The following is a 25785-nucleotide window of genomic DNA, read 5'->3' as shown; positions in this document are numbered from 1 at the left end:
ACTTACACTAGTTCAGGCAGGCTATTGCAACAGCCCAGAGCTTTTTTCCAACTTGGTTTTGACTCATTTCCCACACAGTTACATATATAAACTTGGCTTCCTATCATTTCCTTAACATATGCACATATAAACCTGAAAGTTTTAAAGCTGTGAGTAAAGTTTCATTTTGATTCTCTCCGTTCAGATTAGGAATTTTATTCAGTGACAGCTGTAGAGTAACTGTCGGAAATATGGAACTTTTTAATGTTTTAATTAAGAATTTCTCTCATTTGAATAATTCATTCTTGTTACTCTTACAATTTCACATGGTTAAAAGTGAAATACGCAAAGTAGCACGTAGATCTGCCTATCATAAGTTATTCCCACCCGCCTAAATTAGAGACTTTGGCAACAGTATTTCTGGAATGCAGTAAACATTTCCTTTAAACCTATACAAAATACATCTGGAAGACAATGACTATGAAAATGCCTGTGGAAAAGAGAGACCGTATAAATCAACTAATCAGGACCTCTAAAGCAGAGCAATAATGTTCATAAAATTAAGGTAAAAAAAGATACAACTCAATTAACATAGTCATGAATGTTGGGTATACAATAAATAGCAAATAAGTATTTGCAATAGGAGAAAGAATGTCATTCATTTACAATGATCTAGGATAAATAAATCAAAGTACCCTTGCTCAATTTATTGCATTTTACCCAACACCAAGGCTTCCTCCAGACCAATTTGGCTTTTCTGCAGTCTTTGGCCAGAGTCACGTGACTGGAGCAAAACTATGAATTGCTTTAAGCACTCCCAGATGCTGGGGTTGTCAGTCTTAGCTCATATTATTTCCAATTCTTGTGGAAAAAGAAAGCATATATTCTCACTATATGGAGCTTTCAACTGAGCAATCTCCTGATGGAAAGACCTGAGTTTAAAAACCAGAGCAACCAACATGATCAAGTGGTCTGATTTCTGTTGCTTGATGAAATAACAATTGATTCTGCTGTTGCTGCTGCTATTATTTCACCTCCTTTATACTTTTACTTCTGTGCTTCTTGATGCAGAAACCTTTGCTGTTTCAGTGGGACCATGCGTGCTGCTGATTGAGCTAAGCCAGACTTTCACGTCACACCTTGTAAAGGCAGCTAGTATTGCCCTTATGGGAGGCTCTTTCAAAAGATGTAACTTTTTTTTCCTCTCTTTTTATCTCAAATTAACACAAGCAGGCTCAACCATATGTCATTTGCACTTAGAGAACAGTACACCCTGTCCTTGAAGGATCTGCTTAAAGTGTTGATGCCTTTTCATACTGAAATGGCATAAAACAAAAAAGGGTGTATGTTTATAATTTTACAATGTTTGTTAATTTACTGCAAAAGAAAGGTCACATCACCTTCTTCTCAGCCTTGCCTCTTTATTCACAACCGCATCCATCCATCCTTGCAATAAAAGTCTGTTGCAAGGACTGTGTATGGCAGTCCTTGCTTACACTCTCCAGATGAGTTGCAGACCTTGTAGATTTGTCAAGTCTTGTGTTGGCCAAAGGATGGGGGATGACAGATGCGCATCTGGGTAGGAAATCTCAGCCTGAATTGGGTAATGGAAACCACCAAATACAAAGGGAGATCACATGGTACATAAATCCCCCTGTCTGAGCAGATAACAGGAACAGGGTGGCAGGACAAGGCTATTTCTCCAAAATCCACACATTGCACCAGCTGCATCTCCACTCCTCTGGACCCCAGCCTAGGTTTCTTGGGCCAAGCACAGCACGATGAAGATTTATTCCTCCTGCGATCATCTGCGTCTGATCCCAGGTCAGGAAACAGCTACAGCACTACACTGCAAACGTATGAAATGCAAGTGCTGTGGAAGAAATTATGATACAGGGTCAAAACTGTGATTCTCCCACTGACTTCAGAGATTTGATTGGCTTGCTGATCTTGGCAAGAGTTGAATTACACCCCAAGAGAGTAATTAAACAACTACTTTAACTGCAATTCTCTTGAGTGTTACATCAGCATCCATACAGTTATAGATCATAGCAGTTAGAGGACAAACTGCACCTCTTATCGTTGTTCAAGCTCCAAATGACAGCCTTGTGTCTCTAACTCTTCTCGTGGTAAGAGTCTATAATTTTGCAGGTCTTTGCTACTGCAAGTATTGGTCACACAAGTGCCAAAATGTCCCTCTCTTTACAAACGTAGCTTGTTTGTTCAAGCCAGGGAAGGTAGGTGCAAAACTCAACTCTGGTGTTTTGAAAATTCTTCTCCTTCTAACAGAAACTTAAATATTAGATGGAAATAAATCATGGTTAGACTACACCCTCAGCAAAAAGCGAAGGAGAAACTTTGGTGGAGCAACGACATATTATTTCAGAAAAATATGGAACCTGAATGCCTCCTAAAAACAAAAATAAATACTTTAAGCCTCAGAAAAGTGGAAATGGCTTCATTTTTAGCCTTGAGACTTGACCCAGGCGCGATCCCCCACAAGGACAAGTGACTGTGTATTGTATATGCATACAATGGACTAACTGTTAGACTAATGGGGGGCTGCAGGAGGTTTCTGGGGCCCCTTCATTAAACTAATGACAAACATTCATCTCGTTACAGAGGATACATTCTCTCCTATTTTCCTGACTCCTTTTGCAACTCACTGTATTTTCTATTTTTAAAAGTCTTTTCACTTGTGTTCCCTGAATTCTTAAGACAACACAAGATGAGTAAAACACTTATTTTCTATTTATTACCAGTCAAAATTTCTAATATTAATACACAACTAAGGTTCTTGTAGCTACAAGTCTTCTGACATCATATCGGAGACATTTCAACTTTTCTGAGGTTGTGAATGTGGAAGTCTAAATCCATCTTTAGAGTGTTTTGGATGCACAAGAACTACAAGTTCAGATATTTGCTGTAGTATTGAAATGCCAAGCTGGAAGTTTTATTGTTTATATATCACTTACTATATGTCTAATACCAGAAAAACTCAGCATCTTGTACCCGAGTTCAGTGGACCATACAGTGGGGGTCAATTAAATTGCCCTGACTACTGCAAGCCAGGACTCCTATCACTCTCAAGTTGTAAGGAGACAACACGTCTTCCTCTGCTAACAGCCATACCTGTCTCCTGATGATCTATGGAACGACAAAATCTTGGGTGACACAGTTAATTTAATCTTCTCATTTAAATTCCTTCCAAGCCTCTGCAAAACTGAGTGACCAAATGGCTACATAGAATGAATCTCCAGGCCTCCGCTTCATTTGCAAGTATTTGAACAGATATCTGCTGCCTACAGGTCTGTAGAAATGTGAATCCTGGTTTACAGCCCTTACAAGCTGCCTTTCCTAAGTCCTTCCCTTTCCTCGGGTAACTCATTTGCTGTTGGGGCAAAACCACACTTCACCTGAAGAGGGTCACGTATTCCCTGTATCTCAGCCATATGAATATTCCTTCCACTGCATTTGTTTGATAAATTAAAGGGAACAAAATTAAAATAAAGATAATTCACCAACACTACCTTCAACCCTAAGGATGCCTTTACTTCTCACTGCTTGGATCTGCCATATAGGCCTTTTCTGTCCAATAGATTAAATAGGTTTGTTTTAGCAAACATACAGCTAAGCAACCAAAACCAGGAAGGGGACGATAGTAGTCTTTTTACTGGAGCTTTATGGCTGGGAAAACTCTGAGAAGCAAGCAAACATATCAAACATTAAATCTATATATTTTTAGAAGAGTTTGGATAACATTGCTTATTGAATGGTGAAGGCACGCAAGTACCCCACGTGTTGTTTTTCTGCATAGCTCAAGACTTTTGTAAATTAAAGCAGGGCTGGAAGATCCCAAAGAAGTTTGGCAGAGAGGCTGTGAAACATTTTATAACCTTTACATCATTGTCTTATGTTTTTCAAGGGAAATTACTCATAGTGCGATTTCTACTGTGAGTAGAAATCTACTCCCTCCTGCAGCACCGCAGGAAAGTTGCAAAGAGGCAAGGATTAGCTGGTGATAGCAAGGTGAGAATTTCCATAGTTTGTCCAGTGTCTCCTAATTTAAACTCTAACTATCCTTTACTAAGTGAATATGAAAACATGCTAGTGCTTTGGGAGCGCCTGCGGTCTGAAAGTGCCCGGTCTGAAACGGGACGCTTGGTGTGCTATATACAACTCAGTCATTGGCTTCAGAAAGCAGGCTGCCAGATGTTTGCACTTCTAGCACGCTCTGTAACATACTCTCCCCAAAATGAACGATTACATACCTGCTTTGGCAGTGTCGCCAACTAGAAGAAATTATTGAAGAGGGTGTTTCAGGGACAACAATGCTTAAAAGAAAAGTTTGAGAAACTTAAGAAGCAAAAAAAAACCAAACATACTATCTGAAGTCTTGAAGTGTGCAAGAACACTTCTGTAACAACAAAGTTGGACAAACTGTATGCCAGTTGAATGAAAGCAAGTTATAGGAAGGCAATTCCAAATGGGAAAAGAATGTAAAAAAAAATACAGTAGGAAAATTTCCAAGTTGAAACACATCCTGTTATCACCACCCAAATATTTTTTTCCATAGCCACTGTTTTTCAACATTCTACATCTAAGTGAGTGCCAAATAAACATAATGCCACATCTTCTGAAGGAGACATTGCCTACCAAATAAACCTAAACTCCTAGTGCAGTAGTTAAGTTTTGAGCTGTAATCACTGTGATGCAAGAATTCTCTTTCACACTTAAAAACAGTAGTACTAGACCTGTAGACAAAGGACTGAATTTCATATTGAACACAAATACTACATAAGGAGGAAAGGTAAAGCCTATTGGAATCCTGCTGTGTTTTCTTTCTGTTATGCTTTTGAATGTGAGAAGAAACTGCTGTCATTAAAACTGTCAATTCCTGTTGGGATGTGGCTGGCTGGGAAATAAGAAATGCAAATAACTGAAAATAGGAAAGTGTTTTAAGAAATTTCAAGTGCATCATGTCCAGAATATGCACAATACTTGCAAAAGCCAGACACGGACAATCTGACACTGTCCCCACACATGGGTTCTCTGGCTGGCAGGGTAGTACCTCTTCTGCAAAGGCAGCTGTAGAGAATGTTCTGATTTTAAAAAAAAAAAAAAAAAGGACACACGGAGAGCACCTTATTGCACGTTAGAGCCATGTCTTAATTTTCAATTGTAACTACCCTTTAAAATAATTTGAACTTTTGATTTTTTATTACGTGGACTTTCCAAGCATGCAGTTATTATATTCTGTTATTATAGTGGTAGAATCTGCAGCAGTCTTTCATGCTGGCATTTTAATCACTAGTACTTATTATTGCAAAACTTCTCACAGGCAGGACTGATTGGTAAGATCAGACTTCACATCATTTACAGGGTCTGACATCTTACATAATTAACTAATTTACTATACACCATAGGTCATTGATTTTCCACAGGGGAAAAGAAAAAAAAGAAATTAGAGTGAAACTGGCATCTATTACTTTCTTCCCATGGATCTTTCTGTCCATGATAAGTGTTCCTATTTTCACCCATTGTCATTCCACGAGAAATTTTATTACTTAGATAAATGTGTCACAGTCTTGCAATCTTGTTATCAAGATTATTTCTCTTTTTAGATGTGCAGTTTTTGTTTCTGAATGTGGTTGAAGCATTTTGCCCCATAAACATACCTGACAAAAATATGCTTTTTATCTTTTCATCTTATTTCAGCCTTTCCATAAAATCAATATTCTGTTTCTGTATGAATTATAACTAGCTTCCTGAATAACCTACCTTGCATAATAGATTTTCTCTTATTTCTTACTGTCCTTAGTAACAGAAGCAAAAATGGAAGGGAGAGAAAGACAGCAGTGTTTTATGTTATCAGTTCTTTGTGTAACATTATGCTGCTGAATGACTGGATAGATTTTTCTAACTCAAATTGCCGTGTTAATATTTTGGAATCAGAGCAGTTGTACACATGATGGACATATAAACATTATGCATTGCAGCTTAATCCCTATTCCCTCTACGCTACAAAAAGGTAGCTTGTTTATCCATATTCAGCTTTCAGATGAGGCAGCTAGCTGAATATAATCTGGTTGAGGAGAAATATGTCATCTTACGAGAGTACAATTTCTTTGGTGTTTTGTTGTTGCAGAAATACCTGTCACATAAAAGGTTTTTGAACACAGGAAAAATGAATAAATTAATAGGTGATAAGCAAAACTTGTCTTTTACATTAGCCAGGGATACAGATCAAACTATAATACATAGCTTTGACCTGGAGCCTTTCCTGTGGAGGTTAGAAGTGATTTAGAAACACTGTTACTTTAGAGGTTTACAAATGCAGTTTCTTGCTTACAGAACAGGCATGCTGCTCTTGTCAAGGTTTTCAAAGCTCAGTGCAGAACATGCCCTCAGCTGCCTGCCAGATGCTATGGGCACTGCTGACTCTGCTCAAAACCTGGTCCTTCCCTTTGCTTCCATAACTGGCTGCAATTTTGTTCTTCCTTCTGCCTCCTTCTTCAGAGGAGCCCTGTTGTCCTTCCCAGCCTTCAGCAGGCACTGTCATCCTCTTCTCCTTCCACACCTTTCTTCTGGGCGATACAAGCTATGAACACAATGCAGTTATCTTCTGTCTTAAAGATTCACTTCAGAACCGTCTCCAGTCCAAGCTAATATTGCAGCCTATCTTCCTCACTCTTCCTCTGTTAATACATTTGGAAAAAATAGCTCAGTGTCTGTGTTCTCTTCATGTTTTCTTCCTCATGCATTTTCCTGCCAGTCTCAGCTCTGACACCTGGGTATTGCCTTTGAGTTTTACCTCTCCCCGTTCCGCAAACCAGAGCTGTATCTAAACACTACCAGTTCAACACAACCTATTCTGCCCACCCATTCAGACAAGTTGTTCCTTGTGCTTCTTTTGCATCTCAGTTTTGATAATTTGTTTTTCTATCCTTCTCTGATCACTACTTAAACAGGACATGGGAGGAGACAATAACTACTGAGTTAAATCCACATTTGTCCCTTCAGAAGCATAAGCTGATGGGAGACAAGGAAAGAATACCAGAAAGAAAGCCAGAAATGAAAGCTGTTGAAATAACATTCATTTTTGACACTTCTGCTTTCAGTCACAAGGCAAGCAGGGCTGTGCCCCAGCAAAATTACTGTTGGGTGCAGCAGAGCAGAGTGAGAAGACCCAGGGTCACGTCAGTGCTCAGCAGTACTAATGAAGTATTCCGGTGCAGCACGGCTTGTTCATCTAACAAGTCCCGTGGCCCAACTACTAGGCTTAACCCTGGTCAGAACTCTCAGGCATAACGCTGTTGATCTTTCCATTTGGGAGATAGATGCCTCTTTGTGGCCAAGATCTGAGGTGCTACATTATAAAGTGTTCTTCTCCTCTTGATGTTTGCTTGATGTTCAGTAGTTTTCTCCTCTTGATGTTTGCTTCAGTTTGTTTGTTCAGTAGCATTGGGAAACCCAATGCTACTGAACAGTAGCATTGGTTTCCCAATGCTACTGAAGCCTCAAATTTAAATCCCTGGAGAATAAAACAGTGTGTGAATGTGGCTGAAGCTGGTATATATTAATAAACGACTTGAACTGCAAAAGGCAGAAGTGAAAATCAGTAGCAAGAACAGAAATGAAAAGCATGCTGAATGGCATTTTCTGAAGAATAGATGTTTCAAGGTATAATAGCGATGTATGCTTATTGTATTGACTAAAAGATAGATAGGACACTTAAAAGCCTTAATCTTAACTTAAGATGGTCTGAAATGAGAAGCAGTCAGAATGAAGAAGTGCAGTCCACGGCACTGACATTAAGAAGGGGGCAGTATGTCAGCAGAGACAACGTGCTGAACAAGTTGAGTCACCACTGGTTAACAGCAGATATTCAAAAGCAAGTGACCGAGTCAGCTGGACCAGACAGCTTCAATAAACATACTAGGACCAGAAAGAGAAGAGTGCAGTATACAAGTAGAATGGAAGAAAATAAAGCTATTCTTCTCACTATTGCACATTTTCATTTCACAACATTTAGGAGGTATTCAAGCCTTCTCAGGGAGTGCTGTGCTTCTAAGCTACCAAATTCATAATTACAAACCATCAGTCTAATGACAGCACAATCACAACTCAGCAAGGCTCACGCCTGAGTGCATTCAGGTACCAACAGTGAATTAAATGGTTTCCAAAAGCACTTGTGTACACATTCTGCTGAATAGAAATCTATGCTATTATTTCAAAAATGTCTCTCAACATAACGTGAAAGGCCAAGCAGCTTTAAATTTTAGAGGTAGGAAAAGATTGCATGTCTTTAAATAAGCTTAAAAGTGGTGTGGAGTGACTCCAGGAACAATCCTAGCCAATTACGAAATCAGAAGGACATAACAGAAGGAGGCAGTAACTGCAGTTGTGTTTCATACTGTTACCTTAAATGAAAAAAAAATGATGTGCAATGGGTACAGCTATGTATCATTCTCTTTTTTCTCTTGTAGCCAAGATCATAAACATGAAAAACACTTTCCAAAAAGGAAGACATGTTTTTGCTCACATAAAATACATCTTTCTGAGTTACTGTGGCAAAGGCTGAGCATCAAGATCATTATTCCCCCCCCCCCCCGCTTCAAACAGTCCTAGAAATTTGTTCCCTATGTATGGGGGAGAAGGGGTAGAAATTAAACATCCAAAATTTTACCAAATAGTTTCTCAGAATCCTCGCATCTCTTGGATCCCTGTATCATGTGTCCCTGGAGAGGAACAGCATTACAAAACAAAAAATATATGTGTATTTTCAGCTATTATACAGCATTACACATTAAGAATAAGTGTTTTGTTTTATTTCAATGAAAACAAACAAAACCAAAACAAAGCAGAAGAATGGTGGGAATAGGTCCATGAGGAACCTTGGTAGGTCATTTAGCACATCCACCGCTCCCAAGGTAGAGCTGGCTATGCCTAACCTACCCTGAAAGATCTAAGCACTAAAACATCTGAAGAGATATTCTTCAAACCTCTGACAATAAGGGGCCTGCAGCCTCACTGAACACACACTTCCACTGCTTCACTATTCTGACTGGTGGAAAGGTTTTCCTGATATCTCAGCTACATCTCACTTGATCCACTTTGAGTTCATTACTTCTTGTCCCGATCACAGCAGTTGTGGAGAAAAGTTTTATTGTTGATTTTCTTTTTCCTGGTGGTCTTTAACATTTCTGCTAAAACATTTCTAATTATTACCATTTTTCTAAGTGATCTTTTCTCTAAGCTAACTGAAAAAAATTCCTGTGCTTTTCATCACTGATCTTGTTTCCTCAAGCTCTGTTCTCTGCTGTTGCTCTCCTATGACTGTTCAGTTCTTCAATACACTTTTTATAATGTAGTGCTGAAAAGCAGAGACTAGTACTAAAGTTTGACAATGTCTTACCAGAACAGGCAGCTCTGCCCCGAGCCATTTAAGTCTGCTCTCTGGGACCCAAACTTCTTGTTTTCACAGACAATGCAAGCAGCAAGGTGATGAAGTGAGGTCTAATTAAGAGAATTATCAGTGAAAGTTGGAAGCCAACCAATAATCTTTCAACTAACATTTTCCTTGAAACATAACAAAAGAAGTCTAAACTCTTTTCTCTTACAGGTACAGGAACATTAATCATGGGTGTCCTGACTTCTTGGGCAACCTTTCTTATTCCATACAACAAATGACAGGATGTGCAAACTTTTAGCTTAAGCTGTTCTTTAATAAGGTTGTCATTTTCTAAGCAAGTTAGTAAGCTACTTAGAAACTAGAGGTAGGGATTCATTTCTGCAGTAAGTGATCCAGGAGCTTTATTATGCATTAAAGGTTTATTAGATTAGCTTTTGAAAAATGTGGCCCAGATCTAAAAAACAATGTAAGATCAGAAATAAAATGTTTATTTTTATCTATGTTTAAAAATACCCCCAGACCTCCTAATCCTTCTTTGTATCCCTGTTCCAGCCTTAATTTCTTGTGTTTTTGTTGCTGATTTTTATTTTTAGAGATAAATATTCCCTTGATGTATTTTGACTATTAAAACCACATTATATATACAGATTTTTATATTCTGTATTTATATGTATATTTATATTCTGATATTTATATTTATATTTTTAAGTTGCAAGAGTCATCTCTGTTTCTCTTTCTCCAAGCCAAAAGAATCCTACGGCTCAATTAAACTCGCTATTTGCAGTTTGGGAAGGAAAAACCCTCCAGCAGCCTGTGTTCCTTTGTTACAGCCTACCTCTGTGCAAGGACAAACTGTTGCTCATGGCCTCTGCTGAGATTCATTGAGCATGACCCTGCTGCTGTATTAAAAGATGACCATGCAGCAAGTGTCAGCACCACAGGTCTGATGAGTTGTATTTCTCATTCTCTGGTGTGCTCCTGTTTTGAGCTACACCCGATAACCTTCTCCGTGACAAAGTCTTGGCACAGATCTGGAAATCACAACGTGGATGGTTCTCAAAGCACAACAGGGACATGACTGCCCCGAGTTAGGCTCCCTCCACCTTGCACAGTTTTCTAACATTATTCTAGCAGGCTGTGTACTACAAAATGTTTCACGCATTACCCCTATGGAATATGACAGTAACCTTGGTTTCATGCTGTAAAAACATTGTGGGCTGTAGTGCAGCTCAGATTGCTTCAGATGCTCTGAACGGGAAAGAAAAAAAATAAAAACAATCACCTCCAGGGGCCTCAGTGCCTTAACTGAGGTCTCAAAGAAGTGCAGGGCTGAGCTCTGCGCAGGACATCTGGGCACTTTCTGCTTGGAGGGCAGCCAGGCACTGGGAGGACTGACAGGATGTGTCCTACACCACTTGGCCATGTATTGCTTCCTTCCGTAGTTTACTTAGCAGTACAGGCATACCTAAATGGTCTGAGGCAAGAGGAAGGCTCAACACTCATCTCACACACTTCACATAGCAGAACTATGCTTGCCTGTAAATCAAGTGTTGCTCTGGTAAGAGCACCACATCTTTTTGTAAATTTAACTACAAATAAGAAATTTGACAGTAGATTTGGGAAAGCACAAAATTTTAAACCATCAAACCCTCTGCCAGATGATCAGGTTGTAAACTTGCCTCCTTGTGGGTAAGCATACAGAATTGTGAAACACATCAAGAGTAGAAATGCACAAAGTAAATGTGTTACCACAGGCAAATAAACATCTCAGCTGGGTAAACTGTCCCAAAATTACACATTCCTTCTCATTATGTAATGAGAAACTTTTCTGCCAGAAACATGTATTTTTTTTTTTTTAACTTTCACATCAACAGCATAGGCAGATGAGCACAAGAACAACTTATCTTTACTGGCCCAAATTTATAAATGTAGAATGCTAGGTAAATATATAGGGCTTATGTGAAAAATAAACAAAAAACAAAACAAAGCCACTGATACAAGAAAGGACCAGATGGCAGACTAAAGAGGGAAAGTGGAAGTGAGAAGAAAAGTTACCACCTGGATTTTTTAATCAACAGCAACAGTACAAGCTGTGAAAAAATGAAAAACAGTGCCTGAAAACATGGTAATGCTGTACTCAAAACTTTGCTTTTTAAGGTAGGAGAGCTTCAGATGGCTGGAAGTTTTGCAGCCAGCAATCCCTTTTTCTTGACTCCCAGAACTTCATCCTCCAGCAGAGGGGCAGCACCATATGTTTTTCCTCAAGAGGACATCTACAGTCTGGAAGGTTTGGAGTCAGTATTTTTGGGCTAGCTCAATGTTCCTTGTCTCCAGTTCAGAGATTTCAGTCCCAGCACTTACATCTGTATTATTGTTTTCAAAACTTTAAGACATTCTGTCCTCCAAGAAATGTTTTTAAGTAATAAACCAAAACAAAAACCATGACTGGGGTGGAAATCATCACTCTTAATTATGCAAAGATTACTATGAAGGTCATCAGCTCAATTTTCCTCCTTCACTGTAAGGATGGCACCTTTCAGTACCAAGACAAGGCATGTGCTCTGTTCTGAGTAAGAAAAATCACCTCGTGAGTCACTGGGAGAAATAAAGAGCTTGTGAATTTTTCTGATGCCTCCTGCACAGCTACTGCTCACATCTGCGGTTCCTCAGCTGATGAGACTTGACATCAGCACTTGAAAAGGCTGGCAATCTTCACCTGTGAAGACAGTTTCTTACTATGTAATTTTGACCATCTGGATACAGCATCGTTACTTTATTTCATTCTTTGAAACATCTCTTTTCATGAATTCCCAGGAAATCATGTTTCACTCTTCTGCTTGACTGAAGCTGACAAAGTCATCTATTGCATTCTTCCAACAGGTTGAGCTCTTCCTTCAAACTCTTTTGGCTCCGGGACAGATCATTCATCCCTGATTTTACTATTTCTCTCTTCAGTAATCTGTAACCTGTCTCGGAAATAAGTTTCCTACACTTCTTCAGGCTACCTCCTTTCTATATAGAATGTAAAAAGAATGTAAAAGGATTTTTTGTTTACTTGATGGAAGTTTTCACATACTTTCGGAACAGAATGCACAGCCCTATTGCCTACAACACTAGAAGTAACTGTAAATGAGTTTGGCATTAGCACTTAAGCCTTAAAAAAAACATTTTCATCGCTAAGAACACCATGAGGAACATTATTTCTCTTGGCAACAGATGGTTGAGTACACACTGAGAGTTTCAGTGATGAAGAAAATGTTAAGACATACCAAGAAGTAGTAAGGCATGCACAGGAGGTGGAGCTTAGATAGGTTGCCTGGATCATTAATAGAAAATTATCCAGACAAAGTGCCAAACTATATGTAGGAATGCATATGTATAGAATATATGTACTCAGTGGTGGTCTACAACATCTCCAAATGACAAAAACTGCTAGGTTTACAAAAGTGTGCTGGATCCCTGTCAGCCTTTTTTTTTAAAAAAAAAAATAAAATAAAGCTTTGGCTCTGAAGTTTAAAAACAGAACAGGAGAAACACTCAGCCATGGTAAAACAGAATGCTTCTTTTCTGAAAAAGATATAAACCTAAACTAGGCGAACAGATAGTACTCACAGAAACCCTACTTGTAATCCTGCTCCATAGATTTGGAAAATTTCTGTTATTTTCCTTAAAGCTAGCATGTTAGCAATCCTGAACCCTTATTTGATTTTCCACTGGGAGAAAAACAAATCCAACAACCAAATTTTGAACTGATTATACTAAAGGTTTCCTGAACCTGGCTTTCAATTTTGCTGTGCTCCTACACAACATGAAGCCTCAGTGGAATTCACCTCAGCGTGATAAAAATTAGATACACTCTGCAGATTTTTGCCTTTCAGCACATATATAATCAACAACATATCTGAATAACTTCTTTCAAATATTGGCCACAGTGATCTGAATTTACACTGCACCATGACCTCTCATTTATCTAGCTACAGATGTTCTGGGGATGAAGGACCTGAACACAGTTTTCCCTGAATTGCACAGAGGTAAGGATCTCTTTCTGCATCTTTCACAGAGTGTATAAAGCATTTACTCAGGTAAGGGGAACAGAAGACTGACCTCCCACCAGCATTGGATCATATGGGAGTCACAAGTTAATTCTTGCAGTATTCATAAAGTAGAACTGGTTGACAATAAAGATGCACAATTGCAAACATCAACCTGAAAATATCACAATCAGCATTTCAGTCTCTACACTTAGACTCAGGCGCTCAGGTACACCACAGGTTGAATCAAATTTCTTCCTTGTTCAGTTTGCTATACTGAATAGTATCTCAAATATGTCATTGAATTTTGAACATGGTTCTGCAAGCTATTTTATACCCCATACATGGTATTTTAAAGCTCATATTATAATTACAGAAGCTGTGTATTACACGTACAAATCAAGTAACATGCATGCATTCCGTAGTTTGGTTCTGCTCTGTGAGATCTGGGTGGCAGGTCACAACACCACCATTTAGTGCATATATACATTAAGCCACATATTCAAAAATTCACTAAGCTCCCAGAGGGCTTGAGTCTGGTACTGAGATGAAAAGACAGGGTGATCAAAACAGACAGCTTGTTACTTGTGGAAGAGCAGCTTTTGGAAGAGTAACTTTCAACAGCCCTAAAGATTGAATTCCTGTGGTTTTCCATATCTAAATGATGGCTGGCATCATCCCCTCCAACTGCCTCACCAGCACACCACTGCTTTATTTCGGTGATACCCCGGAGCTGTAATGCCCAGAATACAGCCAAAAAGCTTGCCCAAGATGGTCTGAGGTTGAACATCTTTGCTGTGTTGGGCCTGTTGGGGGACCATGAACACTGCAGAGCGACTCCGCACCCCAACCATGGAGTGCCCAGGATTCCTGCTTGTAGGGCTCATGATCTGCAAGAAGCCCAGTGCCAGCCACCCTCCAAACAAAGCCTCCTGGATGCCTGCCTGTACAAGCATTCCTGCCGTTATCTATGCTGTCATCACACCATTACTCAGGATGAGGTAGAGGTGACCAAACTAGGAAATTGCTTACACACAGCACTTACACGTATAATGTAACTGCACAAACACAGTGCATTGCTCTCTTTGTTTAGGACTGGTGAAAAGGGAGAACCCATGAAGCATGCTTCAAAACACCTAATTATTCAAACAGGTATTCAATAGCTCATGCATATTGTGGGAGTGTGCTCTCCTTGATATTATGTCCTTTGTTACAAATGCATGCACTTGAAAAAAAACAGTCATATAATTAGCATGAGTCCTATGAAAGCCAAAACGCATACAGTTCACATATTAATATCAATGTTTTATTTCTGCATTTTTATGAGCATTTTCACAGCACAGAAAAATATTATTTCACAGAAATAAATAAGCCAATGTAAAAGCTTTCATTTAGTTATATCTGAAATCCTCAGTGAGCAGTATTTGTGGAACTGACTTGTTTCAAAGTCAAAAATTCACTAGGTTTGTTCCTCTTTCCATAAAAAGAGGCCCCTGAAATGTCATTAAAGTTCATGAAACAAGATGGTAAGTGACAGATGAGTGTCAATCTTGGCGGTTGTCACTACAAGATTGCACTCCACTGAAGTCGGAAAGAAACCTTTGATGCCTTTGGCTTTTTCTGAACAGATGATATTCTGTACAAGCCTGTTGAAGTTGAAAGTGAGGAGAGAAGAGGGTATCATTTTTTGCACAGTTCTATACTCCATATTACCATATGGGAAAATGGGCCTTAAAGTGTGTGTTGGGGGGGGTGGAGGGGGGGGGAGTGGGGGGGAGCGGGGGGGAGCAACTTGTATACATTTCTATTTTTAAAGGACTGTCTTCTTAAAATATCTTAAATAGGTTCCCAGCATTGAGATTTTTGAGCATGTCCTGAAAAGAGGTGGCAAATAGGATGGGTCATGGAGTAGACCTGTGTGAGAGGGAGATATACCCACAGGACTGCACCCACCTACAGAGAGCATTCTGGCTCTACCAGTCTAACACTTTAATATCCTAGACCAGATCTAGAAGCACATTATTTTTAATTGGACCTTGATGGGCACTTTTGTGGAAAGGTAAGTGCAGGTAATGTTGGAGGAATACATTTGCTGGAGAGCTTTGGCAATCCAGTCAGTGTGGCAGAGGGGAATGGGACAAGCATGTTGCACAGGAGAGTGCTGTATTGCTTTTGGTTTCACTCCCTTCTTAGGTCTCAGCAAATGCAGTGTTTAAGCATATCCCTAAATGAGTAATGCAAACAGCATGCTTGCTATGTCAGCCCCAAAGCCATCCCACTAAAAGCCAAGCTGCTGCAGAGCAGGAAGAGTGCGATGGTGATTAGCCTTCCTACTCCTGCTGCTCTCACTGCATTCCTGCCACTGCCTGCTACTAGGCAGATACTGCCCTCCAACAGCACTGCTTCCTGTGTACAGCAGGAGTGATTCCCACAGGTAGCAGTAGTTCATCACGGCCTCTTTGTGAATGCCATCACTTTTGCGCAGTGGCTTAGAGAAATAACGCTCTAGTAAATCTCCCTAATATAAAGGATGGTAGAAATTACAGCCACCAATAGATCAGGTTAGGCTGAAGTCAAAGCTCTGTGCACCATGGAGCCATGACAAGAAACAGAAACAATGAGTTGCACAATAATGTCATGAAATAGATAAAGAATTTCCCCCTCTTTCCTTCAGAGGGGAAAAAAACCTCCCTCTAAATTGCACAGCACAAAGAGTGCTCCCCCTCTTCTCCCATTGTGCTGTAAATGAAAGGATGGTCCCCCACACCTCACAGCCACATGCCTTATCCCTAATTAGAAGGCACTATCTTTAGTGGTGTGAACTACCCTGTAGCCTCTCTTGCTTTCTGCCATCACTGTCAAAAATTATTTTTATTGTTGTACACATAACCCTATTTACTGAGATTTAACTGAACTGCAACCAAAATAAGCACACATACATGCATACCTTAGACCTTCATTAGAAGTTCAGTTGCCTCTTAGCCTCAAGACAGAAATGAAGTCACTCCCAACAGGTTAGGCATTGTGCAAGAAGTGTGCTTACATCACCACATAGCATCTTGAACTCTTACCCCCTTAAGCTGCACCAGTGGATAAATGATACCTACCTTCCTTCCTAAGGGAGGTGAGACTAGCTTATTTTTTATAGCTTAAAGATGACAGTGAATTTATTAGCCACAAAGAGATTCTTTATATTGGCTTTGCCACTTAAAAACAATTTGTAACAACACTGTGATGACCTACACTAGGCAGATTTCACCCCTCCATTAAACGACCTTATCCTTGTAAAGGCATGACTGCAGTGACATTAAGTTAATAAATTAAATATCTGCCAACTTTTTTTCCTCTTTAAAGTGGACTGCTTGAAAACCAATGGGCAGTTACTCAGCAAGACTGTTCCTTATCACTCCACTAAGTGAGATCACAGAAAAAAAACATTTCCAAGTAAGCATAGTTATGCATGTGTATAATGTAAGGAAAATTACCTTGTGTTGCAAAGCACTGAACCCTGTTATTAGTATACGCACAGCCACATATGCTTAGATGAGATATAAAAACCGTCACTGAAGTGGAAAAACAGATCTGGAAGGTGAAAGTTATTAGAAGGGAGTAGAAGCAACAGGGAAAGGACATTCAGAAAACTACACAAGAAAAATACAAACAAATCATAGAATAGAATCATAGAATATCCGGAGTTGGAAGGGACCCTTAAGGATCATCAAGTCCAACTCTTGACACCGCACAGGTCTACCCAAGTTCAGACCATGAAAATGGCAAAGGGAATGGAAAACACACAAAGAGCTCTCCAGCACTGCTTGGCCAACCAGAAGTTAAGTCGTTTAGTTACAATTAAAGCTTTTAGGGAGAGCTAAAGAACTTTAAGTGATACACCAATAGCTTAACAAGTTAAAGTGTGTTGGAGTAAGCAGGAAGCTGAAGAAGAATTTGAGAAGGGGGGAAGAAGTGATCCTGCTGGGGACAGGTTAAGGAGCCAGACCTGGGCTCAGTCATGGGAAGGAGCACACCTTGCATTGAGTTGTGTCAGGCAGCCACAGGACACACACTCCCTCAGCTCATCCTATGCTTCCTAACATGACAATAATTCATTTTCTGAGGGTAAAATACAGACATTTCCACAAGAAACACAACTGAGAACCATCACTGCTGCTGCCACAGCAGTCAGTGAATGCCTGGGAAGCATTACAATTACTGAAGAAGATCTAGGGTGGCCCAAACCTGTCTGCTTTTGGGGTGCATGTTGTGCCTGCCCTGCTGCCCACCCTGCCCCAACATACACCCCTTCACACCACAACCTCCACACGAGGGGAAGCATCGAGCAGAAGTGCTAGTACGGCCCTTACCTCAGCAAAAGCAGCTCACTGCTCCCTCCCTACTTCTGTCACAGCCTCCAGCTTCCCTGCAGGTAGAAACTAATTAGCAATTAGCAGAGGAGCACACCTCCTTTATATTTTTCCCTTTAATTTTTTTCAGCTGAGCCTCACTACAGGTGCAGCCACACTTGTGCCTCTCTGCTTAGCTTCAGCCCTTGCTGCAGCTGTGCTCCCAGCCCTGTCTCTAGCACAGGATCAACCTTCCCCACGAGCATTTCAGCATCACCCAGCCCCAACCCATCCTGCTGCAGGCCCTGTGGGTTTCCTGCTGATAGGCCCAGTGGTCGGTCATGCTGAGGCAGGGCTGGCATCTCCCACCACAGCACATCCTTCCCATGGCCACTGCGGTCCCCCCAGCCTCCCTCACGTTGCTCAGAGAGCTGTCAGGAAGCCAGATGTGTGGTGACAGAGCTGGCCCACCTCATTAAGGGAAGAATAATGACCCTCTCAATTAATGTGCGCCCCATCTCACCTTTGCTTTTGGGGCATCCAGCACAGCTTTGTGTGATTTCTGGAACGTCTTGGCTGGCCAGCAGATTGAATGCTTGCAGCTTTGAAGCAAAAAAGATGTTTTATGAGGCTGCCAGCCCTGCACACCCTCTCAGGGATGTGAAAGACGAGCTGTGTACTTCCTGGCACCTACTGCCTCATCCATAATCCCGACCCAGCAAGATGCCTTGCAGGCATAGTTAAGGTGCAGCTGAAGTGTACGAGAGATGATTTGTGAGCCAGGTGCAGTTTAAGCACTGGCAGCAGGAAAACAGATTTATTTTATTTTTTTTATTTTTACATGAACAAACCTGAGGTTTGAGTGACTGAGAGCCGATAAATGCGGATGTGTATTTTTACAGAACATCTTTTCAGAGTAGAGATGGAGTTGGAGCTCTTAACCTCAGAGGCTGGGATGGAGCCATACCATACATGTTTATATGGCAGTACAGGAAGAAAGGTTATCATGTTTTAGTTAACGTTTCAGACTAAATTTCTCTTAGCTAACTTTCTGCTCAAACCAAACCTCAACTCCCTCCCCTGCCTTTAGATTGCAAAGCAGTTTAACACCATAAAATGAATTTTGAAAACACAGCTGCTTGCCACAGCTCCCTGAGCTGAGTTAAATCTAGCAAATATATGTCTTGTGGAATTTAAATGTTATCTTTCTTCCTATTAAAAATTGCACGGGAGGCTCTACTGGAGTCCCGGCTGACCTCCAGAGCCAGTGCTTGCATGTGACCACCCGCTTGTCCCTCTCACTCTTTGCAGTAGCAGAGGCATCATTTTCACAGTCTGCTTTGGCTCACAGAGGTTGCTGGTAAAGCTGCTCTGGGGATTGCACCTCGCTGACAGTGAATCTGTGAACACCTTTTATCTGGACGCAGATGTCTTCCTCGACCATGATTGACAGGATCCCAGAAGTGTTAATCAGGAAATTTCAAATAGTTTCAAAAGTATTTCTGCTAAAAGCAGCCTTGCCTGGAAGGGGAAGCGTTCCAACTTTAGGAGCATCAACCTGGAAGCTCATTGTTGGGGTGAACATAAACAACCTATAAGTACATTCATATCATCTTTGTCATACTCAAAACTCAGTGCTGCTGGATATTTAAAAAGGAATACATTGTCAAATTTTGCCAAGATCTTGTGAGATAAATATTATTAAAACAGAGATTTGATTCTTATGGTACTGTGTTATGATTCAATAATTTTGGGCTATCGACTTTATGGTTTGTATGGAGGTCTTTCAAACTCGATACGTTGTGATACAACCTCAGGTATCATATAACAAAATGCATATATTTAGTCTTTATTTCCATATGACTTGTCTGTAAGTGTTGCAGCTTTGTTGAATGTTTGATGCAAGTTTCCTTCTATCTTTTCTCCTCTTTCTGACCCTGCTATGCAGGAGTAATCCAGATGATGGGAGTCAAAGTCATCTGTGACCAGGCTTCCTCAAAAACTGCTGCACCAGCTCAGCTTTGACCAGTGCTTTCCTGAATGCTGAAGAGTGCAGGAGTCCAAGGCACAAGTGTGTAATTCAGACAGCAATGAGTGAGATATCACTGCTACAGAAAAAGTTTGTCTGGCGTGTGTCCTGACACTGGCAATTTGAGCAGTAATTTCCTCCCCAGATGCTGTGGAGTTTGAGAGAGTTTGGCTCAAGAGGTTAAAAAAATAACGTTCTGGCAGTAAACAGTTTTTTAGAAACATTATTTGGAGACATTCAAACTTGTGCAATGCTTTGTCTACGGTAATAGGAATTGCAGCAAGTAATGGTATTAGGTACACAATATGTACCTTCAATGATCTGCTTGGAAGACAGAGCCCTGCTGGACTTTGAAAGCTTTCTATCAGGATATAACTTTTTCAGCTTCTTTATTTTATCCTGCTTGAATCAGTATGACATGACTTGAATGCCCACAATTTGGGGAAAACTTGAATCTGAGCCTACCTGCAAATTTTTGACTTTGTTCTGTGGATTTACTGATTTGTTTGTCTATAAAGAAATCTCAAAGCTAACAAAAAGAAAAAAGAAAAAAAGGGAAGGAGATGTTTAATGATAATGGAAGCAGTAAGCAGAAGCCAGCTTCATTTCCTTCTTTCCCACCAAATTCAGCCTCTATTTAAAAATCAGTTTCTCATCAGCCAGTCGGTAAGAGGCAGCGCCTTCTCCTGTGAAGATGAATCCTGATATTTACCCTAACCCTTGGCCCTAGCCACTCTTCCCTTCAGAGGTGACAGAGGGGGAAGAGGCATTCTTCAGCTCCCCGAGGGACCTGGACCACCGAAAAGGTCAAGCAAACAGAGTTACAATAACCACGGGGCTTGAGGCTGGCCAGCGCCTCAGGTCCAAGCTGAGCGGTGCTGCTGCCGGGTGAGTAACACAATGAAATTGGCCTTGGTGCTGCGTTGCAGAAGCAGACCTTGGAGCACTGCACGCTCGTGCCAGATGGATTGCTCAAGCTTGGAAAGCTCCCTCGTGAGCACATAATCACGACAGGCCCCATTCCTGGAAAAACAACATGGCACGGACAGAAGGATTTTTACTCACTTTCCAGCAGAAAAAAACAATGGCTGGGAGTAGACTTCATGCTGTGGATGGCGAACGGGACTTTATGGGCTGCGAGGAGCCATTTGCTTGCTGCACACAGTGGTGAAAGCAGAGCTGAGGGGGTGCGTGCTGGGCAGGCAGGCCAGGGGGAGGCTCGGCCAGGCGGCCTCTGGCCTCCTCCTGGGGCAGGACATGGGGGCCTGGCCGATGCTGCCGCTGTTGTTCCTCTGGTTCGTGTGGTCACTTCAACCCTGAAAAATTAGTGATTGAAATAACAGGGAGAAAGCAGATGTCTGGAATTCGTCTGGACTAAGCGGGATGGTTCCTCTGGTTCCTGCTTTGAAAGGCCTGAGCGGAAAGCTGGAAGGGGAGAATGGGAGGGCAAAGGTAGCGCCTGAGCCACGTCTGCATCACCGACTGCACAGCGGCCGAGCCTACCCACGGCTACCCATGGTGACCCTTCTGCATCCAGCCCTTCTCATCAGGTACTCCTGGCTTTGTCACATGTTTTATTATCACACAGGAGGAGAAAAGCAGCATCTGTTTAAGGCTATATATTAAAACTAAGCTCTATATATTGTACTTGAAAAGGGAGCGTAAGCCAGGAGAGCATTCCTCAGCTGCTGCTGTTGGCATCAGCTGAAGTTTGGGAAGTCTTGTGGAGTAACACAGTAGTTAGCTGCTCATTTTTTTTTAAATTTATCATATATATATATATGTAATAGGAAAGACCTTTCCTTTTTCATATGCATTCTCCCAGTGTCCTGGGCAATTAAATTGGGGTGTGAGGGACTGCAGCTCACTCTCAGCCAGAAGAAAAGTGATCTCACATTTGACCACTATGGCAAAACCCACTTTGTTACTGCTAGTCCAGACTATGGAAAAAATGAGATACAAAGAGAAAAGCACAAGCTGCATCTTCCAGCCTATGAGTACATGAATTTAAGAACAGTTACGTTAGATTGGACTGGTTTTATTCGTCTTGGTATCACTTCTTCAAATGCACCCTGAACTGGAAATTTGTGGAAAGGTTGTGAGACATTTCCCCTGTACACTCTCCCAGCTATCTGTGGTTTAAGTGTGTCTTGATGTCAAGCCTACAGTCACACCATCATATTTTCATCAGCCACAAATGAAGCTATCTATCTTTCAGAAGCTTCTCGATCCTTTATTTCTCCTGGCTTCTGAATCAGCCTGCTGTAAGGAACTCCACAGTCTAGCTGCACTGTCATGAACAATTGTTTCCTCTTGCTGATTTAAAGGCAGTGATTCACTGCTTCGTGAAGGCCATGAGCAAACTGTTTCCCATTCCCATTTTCCCTGGCCGTCATTGCTTCACCGACCTTCACCATATCTTGCCTCAGTCTCTCCCTTCAAACCTCAAGAGTTATTCAATCTCTCTTCATATGAAAGCTGTGCTGCACTGATCATCACTGCACACAGTACTCGAGGTGAGGCCGCACCAGCGCAGAGTAGAGCGGGACAATCACCTCCCTTGACCTGCTAGCGATGCCGTGCTTGATGCACCCCAGGACACGGTTGGCCCTCCTGGCTGCCAGGGCACACTGCCGGCTCATATTCAACTTGCTGTCTACCACGACCCCCAGATCCCTCTCTTCTAGGCTGCTCTCCAGCGTCTCATCGCCCAGCCTGTACGTGCAGCCAGGGTTTCCCCGTCCCAGGTGCAGGACCCGGCACTTGCTCTTATTGAACTTCATGCGGTTGGCGATCGCCCAGCTCTCCAACCTATCCAGATCCCTCTGCAAGGCCTTTCCACCCTCATTCGAAACTGTTGGAGAGTGTCCAGAGGAGGGCTACGAAGATGGTGAAAGGCCTGGAGGGGAAGACATACGAGGAACGGCTGAGGGCACTGGGCCTGTTCAGCCTGGAGAAGAGGAGGCTGAGGGGAGACCTCATCGCAGTCTACAACTTCCTCGTAAGGGGGTGTCGAGAGGCAGGAGACCTTTTCTCCATTAACACCAGTGACAGGACCCGCGGGAATGGAGTTAAGCTGAGGCAGGGGAAGTTTAGGCTGGACATCAGGAAGGGGTTCTTCACAGAGAGAGTGGTTGCACACTGGAACAGGCTCCCCAGGGAAGTGGTCACTGCACCGAGCCTGACTGAATTTAAGAAGAGATTGGACTGTGCACTTAGTCACATGGTCTGAACTTGGGTAGACCTGTGCGGTGTCAAGAGTTGGACTTGATGATCCTTATGGGTCCCTTCCAACTCAGGATATTCTATGATTCTATGATCCCTTTCCTCTCCCTCTACCTTATTTAATTAAGTAGGTAAGAGATTGGTAAACACTTAAACTCCACAGCTATTAAGTTAGGAAGAAAGTTATTAAATTCAATATTACTAGCTCAGCTGCACTGAGAGAACAAAGTACCCCCTGCTTGGTTGTGACCCACATTTACCTTACCAGAAATCCAGCCCTTGTGGGCTCTGCTGATTGTGCCAGGGCATACTTCAGCTTACCCTAGCAGAGAGCACTGTTTACCCCAAACCTGTGTGTGTTAACATAAATGTGTGCCCCTGCAATGTCACAAGACAGGTGGATGGGGACTGTTTCCACAATTTCACTGCAATCAGTGGGAATCCACTGCTTACCTCTGTACGAGGATGCACTTGAAAGAGCGGTTTGTTTCTTTCACTAATCCTCACAGAGAAAAGCATTATTAGTTTATTAATCTCTTTGAAAACACGGTAAAAGACAGCTCGGATGTTTGCCTCTCAGCGGTTTCTAGCAGGAGGAACATATATCACATGGAGAGACACGTTCCTGCAGAGCATCATGCAATTACCCAAACCTCTCTGCAGTCTGTCAAGAAGCTGTGCTCCCTGCCATGCTTCATTAACAGCAGAAATCCCTACGTTTGTTGGAGCCAAGCTTACACAAATTATTTTCAAATACGAGTTACAAAGCCATCCTTCAGTTTGAACAACTGAAGCTTTAGGAGCCATTTGCTCAGGAGAAGAGCCTCAGAGCAGGCTTTGCCATGGCATCGGAGCCAGTGCTGCTGGGATGCCTGGAAGCTGGTACCATGACCCAGCTGGGCTCATCATAGTGCTACCAAAGGATGAAAGATTGGTTCCCTGAAGCACTCACAGCCCAGGTATGAGAAGCAAAGATGGGGAATACAGCCTCTGAATGGGGAGCAGCAAGAGAAATGGTCCTGGGCAACGCCAAAACATGAGCTAGAGGTCTCACCACACCAGCACCTGAAACATCATTGAGGCTCCGGTGACACCAGGAATTCTTTAAAGAGAGTTTTGAAGGATGTAAAGTAACTTGGCATGAATCTATGGATGAAGTCTGCTCAGCCATGGGATATGGCCAGAGAAGAGACCATGAAATGTAGCCATGAGTGGAAGCAGGAATTGGCATCTTGCTGCTGAATGACAAATGACAGGGAAGGGCCAGGAGGGCTCGTGAAAGGGTTTGGGAAGGAAAGCCAGGAGAGAACAGCCACACTGCTGGCTCACGGTGTGTTAACAAACTCCTCCTTGTGTCAGCAGAGCTGTGGTATTGGCAGCACATGTGCTTTTAGCTCACCTGAAATCTGAGCTTCTCCCTTCTCCCAAGAACCGTTTGGTAGCAAAAAGGATCGGGTTGAATTCCAGGTGATTTATATTGAAATTAGAAATGATGCTGGTGTAAGAGACCGAGAAGCCAAAAAAGAATGATGTCTCAGGCACTTGGCAGAAAAGGGTGTTACCACACTAACGAGATAAGATACAGTCAGAAAAGGGGATCCTGTGAAGGTTGCACATTTCTGGGGTCTGCTTTCTTATCTTGGTTAACCATCTGAGACATCTTGGAGCCTGTGGTTCTGGCAGCCAGGGGAGGAAAAGTATTAACAACCCTTTTCCACTGACCTCCTCTCAAGGAGGCTCAGGGACACAGGCTGCACATGCGGAGTAATTAGCACATGAAGCCAGAACTGGAGGTGGGGGCTTGCTTATAGGTAGAACAGCTCAGAGGGGCCAGGCGAGCACCCACTACCACCGCAGACACACCAAGAGCTGGACCAGAGATGTTGCTGGCACCCAGGGTGGTGATCTGGGCCTTTCCTCTGCTTCTACCTCTCTGTTTTACTCTCTCTCTCCCTTTCATAAGTTATGGGCCACTCAGCCCTTTGTGAAATATTGAGGTTTAAACAGCTCCCAATATAGATAACAGGGCTTGATCAATTTCTACCAGAGTAGCTTCTGCCGTCAATAAAACTTTTCAATCAATCGTTTGGTGATACGTCACCTCAATTCAGCCTAAGGGTATTGCAAATATCTCCTCTCCAAGTGGGCTGTCCAGGATGGCCTTTTCTGGGCCTTCCCAGCTGGCTCAAGCTCCAGCTCAATACATACAGTGCTCAGGAACAAATAATACTCATCTAACCCCAAATAGGAGCCAAAAGCACAGGCAGGGTAGGTCACCATCTCAGCTGGTGCATTATAGCTCCTTCCTGCACCTGGGCCATCTTCTTAGTCTGGGAGAGACAGGGAGCAGCTCTGAGTGGCTTTTGGGACAAACCCTAGGTCCTTAGGGTATGTGGTATAATTTTAAATGCCCTCTGAGGCCTATACATTTCCCTTTCTCCTCCAGAGTTGATTACCTCTGTGAGTGCAGGAGGTGGGCAGAAGTTACTTTTCCAGGACCTTAGTTCAGGGCAGCCCGTGGAAGTGTATGTGATGCTACAGATTATCTTTAGTCTCTGAATAAGAATATTGAATGAATTGGAAAAAAATACTTTGCCAACTTCTCATTCTCTCCCTCCCCAAATGTACCTGTAATGGTTTCGGCTTCTATGAGACATACTCTGGATGTCCAGTATAATGGTTTTGTAACCTGTGCCACAGCTGTAGGTTAGCTGACTCAAAATGAGGCAAAGGGAACATGAACACTCATTTTCAGATGTATATCAA

At 42.0% G+C, this 25785-nt stretch overlaps 1 long non-coding RNA gene across 1 annotated transcript; it reads right to left on the bottom strand.

Annotated features, from left to right (window-relative positions):
* Positions 1-222: 222 nt before the first annotated feature.
* Positions 223-17853, bottom strand: LOC113843206 (uncharacterized). The gene is made up of 2 exons (XR_003496396.3): positions 17787-17853; positions 223-1852 (listed from the first exon to the last, which is right to left on the bottom strand). It is a non-coding gene; the product is annotated as an uncharacterized lncRNA (long non-coding RNA).
* Positions 17854-25785: the final 7932 nt, after the last annotated feature.

Source organism: Anas platyrhynchos, chromosome 3, assembly GCF_047663525.1.
Source record: "Anas platyrhynchos isolate ZD024472 breed Pekin duck chromosome 3, IASCAAS_PekinDuck_T2T, whole genome shotgun sequence".
In the NCBI taxonomy this organism is placed as follows: Eukaryota; Metazoa; Chordata; class Aves; order Anseriformes; family Anatidae; genus Anas; species Anas platyrhynchos.
This window is presented reverse-complemented; position numbering and strand designations above follow the sequence as displayed.